We start from the raw sequence: 10,032 nt of genomic DNA on the forward strand, positions 1-10,032 counted from the left end.
ACACTGGGGAGGGCTTAGGGCTTGGTCAGACATGGAAGACACCAAGGCCGTCCACTGCATCGGAGCCGTCACTGGAGGACCGGACTTTTGTCCTGCCACTGGACTTCAATGCCTTTTTGGAAGAGAGACTAATACTGACAACTTTGTGCAACTCTGCCTCATTTATCCAATTCACGCTCGAGTCAAGACATCACCCCTGATATCATTGATCTTCTTTGAAAATGAAGGGGGAAAAACAAACAAGTTTATACAGCTAACCAGGCCCCCAGGCCCTAAAGCTTTGCTTTAGAAGTGGCAGGCTTAGGAATTTAAAGTGTCAGGTATCTAGAGAAGCCTCCCTTAACTGATTAACTTTATACAATAACTAATATTTAGTGCTTTAGAATTTACATTTGATCCTCACAACATTTCTGCTATCCCAGATTTACAGATCATAGATCTCAGCTACAAAGGACCTCATTTTATAAGGGAGAAAATTGAAGCTCAGTGGGTTAGATGATTTTCCCGAGTTACAGAGATAATAACTATCAAAGGTGGTATTTGAACAAATGTTCTCTGGATCCAGAGTTAATGCTCTTTCCTGGAAGACTTCCTACTCTAAAAAGAGTTCTATAATCTCTCTCTGTGTCACTCTTTCTGTCTCTCTCTGTCTCTCATGTCTCACTTTTTCTTTCTCTCTCTAGCTGTCTCTCTCTCTCTGTTTCTCTCAGTCTCTTTCTCTCCTCTCTCTGTGTATGTGTCTCTGTCTCTCCTCTCTCTGTGTCTCTGTCTGTCTGTCTCTCTCTCTCTCTCTCTCACACACACACATGCTTAGCTCATGTTGAATGACTGGAACATTCCTGGTAGAGAGTGATCCTAGCACACAGCTCCAGGGAGAGGCCTGACAAGACAGATCATAGCGAGAAGCTAGGAGGGGAGTGAAGATACCTAGTGCACACTGCACTTCATTACTGGATGTATGCCTTCACTGGTACAAGAGTCATGTACACTGAATGGGTATTGATGGATCCCTGGAAAAAGAGTATTTCTTGACGCTGTTGAGGAAGGAGAGAATCCTTTTCCTGGCTATCAAGATCCTCTATGATACTTTGTGTTTTCTTCCCAGTTAAATGAAACCTATGTTATACTTAATTTCTTGTTAGTCTGAATGTTTACAGATGAGTGAAGGATCCTTTAAGGAAGAGCAGACATGAGTTAAATTGTGCTGTTCCAGGAAAATCCTGATGGGGGAAACAAGTCTGTCAATCAATAGGCTGCTAACATTTGCTAAGTACTTCCTATTTCCCAGACACTGTGCTAGGTTTGGAAGACACAAAGAAAGGCAAAAACATGGTCCCTGTCCCCCAGGAACTATTAATGGCAGGAATAATGTGCAAACAACTTTGTACAAGTGAAATGTACACAGAGTAAAGGGAAAGCACAGGTGGTGGGGAAGACCAGGAAAGATCCCATAGGATGGGATTTGAGCTGTCTTGAAGGAGGCTAGAGAAGTGAGGTGGTGGCTATAGTAGACAGAGCTCTGGGGCCTGGGAACAAAAAGATATGAGTTTGAATTTGACTTTGGATACTTTCCAGCTATGTGACCCTATTTGTCTCAGTTTCCACATCTCTAAAATGAGATAGAGAAGGAAATAGCAAACCCCTCCAGTATCTTTGCCAAGAAAATGTGTCATGAAGACAGGATTGAATAACAACTTAAAGAAGGCCAGCAAAGGAGGAGACGAAGTTAAGGAGGGAGAACATTCCAGAAATGGAGAACAGCCAGTGGAAGATTTAAAGAACAACAAAAAAGACCAGCGTTTCTGAATGGTAGAGTACATGAAGAGGACTTTAATAAAAGCTGCAAAGGATTGGAAGGACCAGGTAGCATAGGGTTTTAAATACCTGGGAACCACTGAAGATTATGGAATACATGATCCTTAAGACAATCATTTTAAATTTAACATATTTATCTGTATCAGATTACTTGCTGTCTTGTGGAGGGCGGAAGAAAGGGAGAGAGGGAGAAAAATTTGGCACACAGACTCTTACAAAACTGAATGCTGAATTGTACACGGCAACAGCAGGATTATACAATGATCAATTCTGACAGACGTGGCTCTTTTCAACAGCGAGGTAATTTAGGCTAGTTGCAATAATCTTGTGATGAAGAGAGCTATCTGCACCCAGAGAAAGCACTGTGGGAATTGCGGGTGGATCACAACATAGTAATAATGTCACTTTTTTTGTGGTGTTTGCATTTTGTTTTCTCATTTTTTCTTTTTTGATGTGATTTTTTTTGTGCAGCACGATAATTGTGGAAATATGTATAGAAGGACACACATATTTAGCATTTTTGATTACTTGCCATCTGGGGAGCAAAGGGAAGGAAACAATTTTGGAACACAAGATTTTGCAAAGGTGAATGCTGAAAATTATCTATGCATGTTTTGAAAATATAAAGCTTAAATAAAAAGTGAGTGTAGAAAACTGTCTTTATATGTATTTGGAAAAACAAAATACTATTGAAGTTTTTAAAAAGAAGTAAAAGAAAAAATACTTTAGGAAAATCCCTGGTTGCTAATGGGCATGTAGATTTCAATGGGGGGGAACTGAGGTAGCACAGCCAATGAGCTTCTTGCAATAGGAAGAGGGTTCTTGGTTTTAGTTTATTCCATCTCCTACTACTTCTTTGAGAAGATATCAAAGCTTCTCTGGCTACTTTACCACTCTCATACCGCAAATCAGGGGCGCCTGATCACCAGGGACTTATCTTAGTAAAATTCAAAAAATCTCATCTTTCTGTCAGATATGAATCCAAAAGTTCTTAGACAATCTTCCCTTGGTCCCCATGAATCCAAAAGTCCTTAGACGATCTTCCCTTGGTCCACAAACATCATATGATTTTTTTTTTTTTTTTGGCTGAGGCAATTGGGGATAAGTGACTTGGCCAGGGTCACACAACTAGGAAGTATCAAGTGTCTGAGGTCACATTTGAACTCGGATCTTCCTGACTTCAGGACTTGTGCTCTATCCACTGTACCACCTAGCTGCCCCTCATCATATGATTTTTAATTTTGTCAGCTAAATTTCAAAACTTGATAAAAGTAGTCTAGTACAAATGAGTTGGCTGCCATCCCTAGAGCCATTGTTAAAATCAGTCATTCATTACTCTGCTTTCAAAATGGCCCTCTCAGGACATTAATGCAAAGAACAATTCTCTTTCTGGTCCTCAGAACAGTTTGTGTCTCTCTCATTGCCATTTTGTCACATTGTTGGTAAAATGTTGGAAACTATTCGTGCCTACAAGGAATATTTCCAAGGGTTTTCTTCTTTCAGTCCAGACTGTTATGTCATCATTCTATGATAATCTTAGCTGGGCAACTAGGTGATACAATAGATACAATAACAGGTCTGGAGTCAGAAAGATTCCTCTTCCTGAGTTCAAATCTGGCCTCAGACACTCCTAGCTGTGTGACCTGAGCAATCACTTAACCCAATTTGCCTCAGTTTCCTCATTTGTAAAATGAAATAGAAAAGAAAATGGTGAACCACTCCAGTATCATTGCCAAGAAAACCCCAAATGCAGTCACAAAGAGCCAACTGAATAACAACTGCTAGGTAAAACATTCCCTTTACCATAAAAAATGGGCCATTATTTTTCAGTATTATGGTCTTAGAAAGTTTCCTGGTGTTCCTCTGAGGTTAAGTGGCTTGCCAAGAGTCAAACTGGTGATTTGTATAAAGGATAATATTTGAACCTATAGCATTTTGAATCACCTGCAATTGTAATTCTTGAGATATTATTGTAATTCATGATTCACTGTTAAACAGAACAGAACTTCTTAACCTTTTTCTACTTGTGACCCTTTTTCACCTGAGAAATTCTTATGTGACTTCAGGCATATAGATATATAAAAAAAGGTATACAAATCAAACATTAACTGATACTAAATCTTAATTTTGCATTCAGTTATGTGACTCCCATATAGAATTGTGACCCACAGTTTAAGAAACTTTGTTATAAAGAAAGGAATGGGCATTTATTAATTGCCTACTATATGCTGGACATTTTTACAAATATTATCTTATTTGATCCTCACAACAATCCTGCAGGGTAAGTATTATTATCCCCATTTCTCAGTGGAGGAAATTGTAGTTAAGTGACTTGCCCAAGATCACACAGTTAGATTCTAACTCAGGTCTTCCTTACTCCAAGCCCAGTGCACTACCTATCCATTGCACTACCATCTATCGCTTAATTACAGTTTCTTCAACAATTTTTGTAAAGAAGGGTATATATGAATAAAATAACAGAAGAATGTTTGCTGTGGTTCAGCATGCAGAGATCTTTGGGACCAACCCTTTTCTTTCTCAGGTGTAATAATGATCATTATAATTACTATTATTGTTTTCTTTATTTTCTTTTTATAATTCTTCTTTTTGATCTTTCTCCTAGTACATTCTCCAACCTTCTCCAAAAGCTTATAACCATCTTTTACATCTCTAACTAAATCTTCCTGGAATTCCCCTCCTTACTCTGCCCCCATCAAACTTCAGTTTCAGTAGGCAGCAACTCCAGCTCTAGGATAAGACATTACATGTCAATTAGACCATCTAAGCACTAGTAGAATGAATTTATATTTCTGAGGAACTTCCAAACTGGTAGTTTCCATCATAAATATTATTTCTGCCTCTGGGGAGAAAGCCTTCTTAGGTGGAATAGTTTTAATAGTATTAAACATAACAGCATAGGTGCCTGCCGTTTATTAATATAAATTTCCTATTTAAACAAAAAAATTTAAGAACATGTCCAAAACAGGGCATCTTCTGGTGTGAAAAATATACTGCTCTATATTTATATAAAATGGAAATGATAATGACATCTATCTCACAGAGTTCTTGCATGGATCAATAAAGTAACATTTGAAAAGCATTTTTTTTGGGGGGGGGGTTAGCTAGGTAGTTCAGTAGATAAAGCATCGGCTCTAGAGTCAGGAAGACCTGAGTTCAAATGTTATCTCAGACACTTGATGATTACTAGCTGTATGGCCCCAAACAAATCAATTAAACCCAATTGTCTTACCAAAAAAAATCACTTTGTAAACCTTAAAGTGCTACTAAATGTTAGCTGTTACTATTGTTATTGCTGTTGGGATGGTAGTGATAATGATAAAGATGAAAATGTTGAAGACAAAATTCAAAATGAAAAAAAAATTAGTTCTTGTTTGCAGAATGGAATTGAATTAAATTCCTCTTACTCCCTCCTTACCTCTGTCTCTTGGAATCCTGGTCTTCAGCATAGTTCGAGTGCCAACTTCTGAATAAAACTTTTCTTTATTCCCCTCAGTTGCAAGTGCCTCTTTCCCTATCCTCCTACTTTCTTGTATCTGTTTTATGTGTACTTACATAACTACATGTTATATCCCTTATAGAATATAAACTCAAGGGTAGGTACCCTCAGCATCTAGCACAGTGCCTAGCACATAATAGGCACTTAATAAATGCTTGTTGGTTAAGTGGCAGAATAAGTCATGTAAAATCTGATTAAATTTCTACTTTACTGACGAGGTACTAACTTCAATGACATTAGATTCATTTCTGGCTTTACAAGGCTTTAATCTCCCCTTTTCCCTTTCCCCCATATCCTAGCAAGATGGTTAAGAATTCTATTTCAGATGGGAAAAAATAAGATTCAGTAAATGTAAATTGTTCTGGGTCCTATAAGGAATAAGTGATGGAACAGGAAAAACATTTATTAAGTGCTTTCTATGAGCCAAACACTAAGCTAAGCTTGAAAAGACAAATAGAAAACTAAATAATCCCTTCCCGCAAAGAACTCACACTATAATTGGGAAGATAAAATAAAGAGAGGAGTTGAATTGCAGAACAGATATAAAAAAGCCTCATTCATATATCTTATGGTACATCAGCAGGGCCCATGGCGAAGTCCAGCTTGCACTGTTGGGAAGGGGAGAATATGGTGGGCTCTGGACAGGCAAAAATTGGGATGGGATTGTTGGAGCATGAAAGTGATAGATAGATAGGGTATATAAAACCCCTCAATAGATAGGGTATATAAAACCAATTTTTTTTCATGTACCTAGTCATTGGAAAAATTAGTTGTGGTATTGACTTTAAGAATCTATGGAGTTGACATTATTTTCAGGGTATAAATAGAATTCTAGAAAGTCCCATCATTTCTGGGAATTAGATGAAGCTAAAGTGAAAGAAAGGTCATTTTCTTTGGAAAACCCCAAGTGTACCACTAGGGCTGCCTAATTCTAATAAACTATCAAGAAAATAATTTTTTCTGGCCCTTCCTGGAAAATAGTGTTAATTGTTGGTGATTAGTTAAAGGAAAAGCTTACCTCTTTACGTTTGAAATTCACAGAATTTTTCCTTTTCCCAACAAATATGAAGATAATTCTTTACACTGAAACAAATAATTGAGTCCAGTCTCCCTCTCCAATTGAAAAAATATTTATTAGGTGAACCTTCTATGCAAGACACTATTGACAGAAGCAAAAATAAAAGAAAGCCCCGAAGCCAACTTGTATACTTGTGTACAACTTGAACATAAATTTTAAAATATAATGCAATTTGTAATTCAGGGGTAAGGGGGAAAGGGAAGAAAGGGGAGAATGGAGAGGAGAGAGGAGAAAGAGAGCAGACAAAGAGAGAGGAAAGGGAAGGACAGAGGAAGGGAGAGAGAAAAGGAGAGAAGGGAAGGAGGAAAAAAGAGACAGAAATAGAGGCAGAGACAGAGAGAAGGAGGAAGAGAGGGAGAGAGAGATAGCATTAATACAGCAGAGGATCAGGGAAGGCTTTTTGTGAGCTGATGTAATCTAGGAAGACTCGATAAAAGAAAATAACCTCCTGTCAGCAATATTTAAATCTTTTCTGAATTACAGAATAGAGTCTTTCCTATACCACCAATATTTTAGAAGATGGGGAAGACAAAGGATGAAATATAATGTTTGGTGAACACTGGTAATTCACTTAAAAGTAAGGCCTCAGCTTTTGTTTTTGCTTTCTTTCCTAATGGGAAAGTCTGTAAAGGGTTTTAGGCTAAAGAAAATATTATTTTGGATTTATATGCACAAAAATATTTCTAACAACTCTTTTCATGGTGACAAAGAATTAGAAATTGAGGAGATGGATGTCCATTAACTAGGGAATGGCTGAACAAGTTGTAGCATATGATGGTGATAGAATACTACTGTGCTCTAAGAAATAATGGAAGTGAATGATTTCAGAAAAACCTGGAGAATAGAGCTAGGAAAAATTAGCAATATTTATTTGAAACAGCAAAAGTTCAAAAATATCAAGAGAATAAGGAAAAAATTGTAAAGGGAGGTTACCAGATCTTAGCACCAGTATCTCAAACTGTAATACAAAGCAGTAATCATCATAATAATCCAGTTTTGGCAAAGAAATCGAGTGGTGGATCAGTAGAATAGATGAGGTGCACATGACACCCACAGCAGATGACCACAGTAATTTAATGTCTGTTAAACTCAAGGATCCAAGCTTTTGGGACAAGAACTCACTATTTGACAAAAATTGCTAGGAAAACTGTATAGACTAACATTTCACACCACACAACAAAATAAGGTCAAAATGGGAACATGACTTAGAATGATGCCATATGCAAATTAGGGGAGCATGGAATACTTTACCTGTCAGATCTATGGATAAGAAAAGAATTTATGACTAAACAAGAGATAAAGAGCATTCATTGTAGTATGTAAAATAGGTAAACTGTATTACATTACATTAAAAAGTTTTTACATAAACAAAAACAATGTACCCAAGATTAGAAGGAATGTGGAAAATTGGCAGGGAGGGGAGAATTTACAGCAACTAATCCAACCATTCTGGAAAGCAATTTGGAACTATACTTTTCAAAGGGCTATAAAACTGCACATACATTTGATCCAACAATAGCACCGCTAGGCCTGTATTCCAAAGAGATTTTTTTTTTAAAAGAAAAGGACCTATATGCACAAAAACATTTATAGTGGATCTTTCTGTGATGACGAAGAATTGGAAACTGAGGAAATGCCCATCAATTGGGGAATGATTGAACAAATTGTGGTTGGAATGATTGTGATGGCATACTATTGTATTATAAGAAAGGATGAGCAGGATACTTTTAGAGAAACCTGGAAAGACTTATATGAACTGATGCAAAGTGGAGTGAATGGAACCAAAAAAACATGGTTCTCAGTAACAGTAATATTGCTTAATGAACAACTGTGAATGACTTAACCATTGTTGTTAATACAATGAACCTAAACAATTCCAAAGGATTTATGATGAAAAATGATATCTGTCTCCAGAGAAAGAACTAATAGAGTCTGAATGCAGATCAAAACATACTATTTTCATTTTTTAAAAATTTCTCATAGTTTTCCTTTTTTGTTCTGATATTTTTTTCACAACATGACTAATATGAAAACATGTTTTAAATAACTGTACATGTGTAACCTATATCAGATTGCTTGCTGTCTTAAAGAAGGGAGGGAGAGAGAAAAATATGGAACTCAAAATCTTACAAAAATGAATGTTGAAAATTATCTTTCATGTAATTAGAAAAATAGAAAAAAATAAAATACTCTTAAGCGGGTAAAAAAAAAAGAAAAATCTGGAAAGATTTATATGAACTGATACAAAATGAAGTAGAACCAGGAAAACATTGTATATAGTAACAGTAATATTGTATGATAATCAACTGTGAATGATTGATAGCCATTCTCAATAATACAATACAATACAATAATGACCCAACATATGAAATATGTATGATGAAAAATGCTAGCCACCTGTAGAAAGAGAATTGATGGAACCTGAATGCAGATCAAAGCATACCTTTGTAACTTTATTTTTTTCTTGGGATTTGGAGAGTGAGGGATATGCTATCATAATATGATTACTATAGAAATATATTTTGTATAACTGCACATGTATAATCTATATCTAATTACTTGTCTTCTGTAATAGGGAGTAAGGAAAGGAGGGAGAAAGAGAATTTGAAACTCAAAATTCTTAAAAAGAAATATTAAAATTCTTTTACATGTAATTAGAATAAAATAAAATGTAATAAATTTTAAAAATAAGAACTTGGTAAGACCTAGATGAACTGATGCAAAGTGAAATGAGCAGAACCAGGAAATAACAATATTGTAATGGTGACCAATGCAAAAGACATTTTAATACAATGATCCAAAACAATTCTGAAGGACCCATGATGAAAAATGTTTCCTACCTCCAAAGGAAGAACTGATGAACTCTGGGTTTCATTTTCTCACTTTATTTTTCTTGCTTTTGGGGGACATGGTTAACATGTTTTACATGATTTCACATGTAGGATTGATATCATATTATTTGTCTTTTCAGTAGGAAAAGAAAGAGAGAAGGCGAAAAGTTAGAACTTAAAATTTTCATTAAGTTAAAAATAATTTTTAAAAACAAACTTATTTCTTAATATTTTTAATTAAACTAAAAAGGAAGTCTTACTGTGCTTTCCCTCTGAATGTGAAAGGTGAAGTATGGTTGAGGGGCTCTTTGGTCATCAGCCTATCAAACAACCAGACAATTGGTCATTGGCCTTTGTATAAAAAGACATCTAGTGATCAGAAACCCAATGTCTGATGTAGTCTATTCCACTTTTTGATAGCTTTAATTGTTAAGAAGATAAATTTTTAAAAATAAATAAATAAAATGAGGTGTAGAGGTAGAAGGGACCATACAAGAAATCTAATTCCACTCACTCATTTAACTATAAGGAAACCGAGCCCCTCCACACACACCCCAGCCCTGTGAGGTGGAGCAATTTGCTCAAAGCCATGAAGTTGGTGAAATAGTGATCTTTTAACAAAATCATGCTGTCATTTCTGTGTCTTATTTTGTTTCTTGCAACTTTCATCCTTTCCTCCCAGTTCTTCCTTCTGAGCCCAAATCTGGCCTAACTAACCCCCTTTCCATATAGATAGCCCCTTAAACATTTGCCCCCTCTCAATTTTCTGTTCTCTAGGATACCTCCATCCA

Source organism: Sminthopsis crassicaudata, chromosome 4 (assembly GCF_048593235.1).
Source record: "Sminthopsis crassicaudata isolate SCR6 chromosome 4, ASM4859323v1, whole genome shotgun sequence".
NCBI classification, from domain to species: Eukaryota; Metazoa; Chordata; class Mammalia; order Dasyuromorphia; family Dasyuridae; genus Sminthopsis; species Sminthopsis crassicaudata.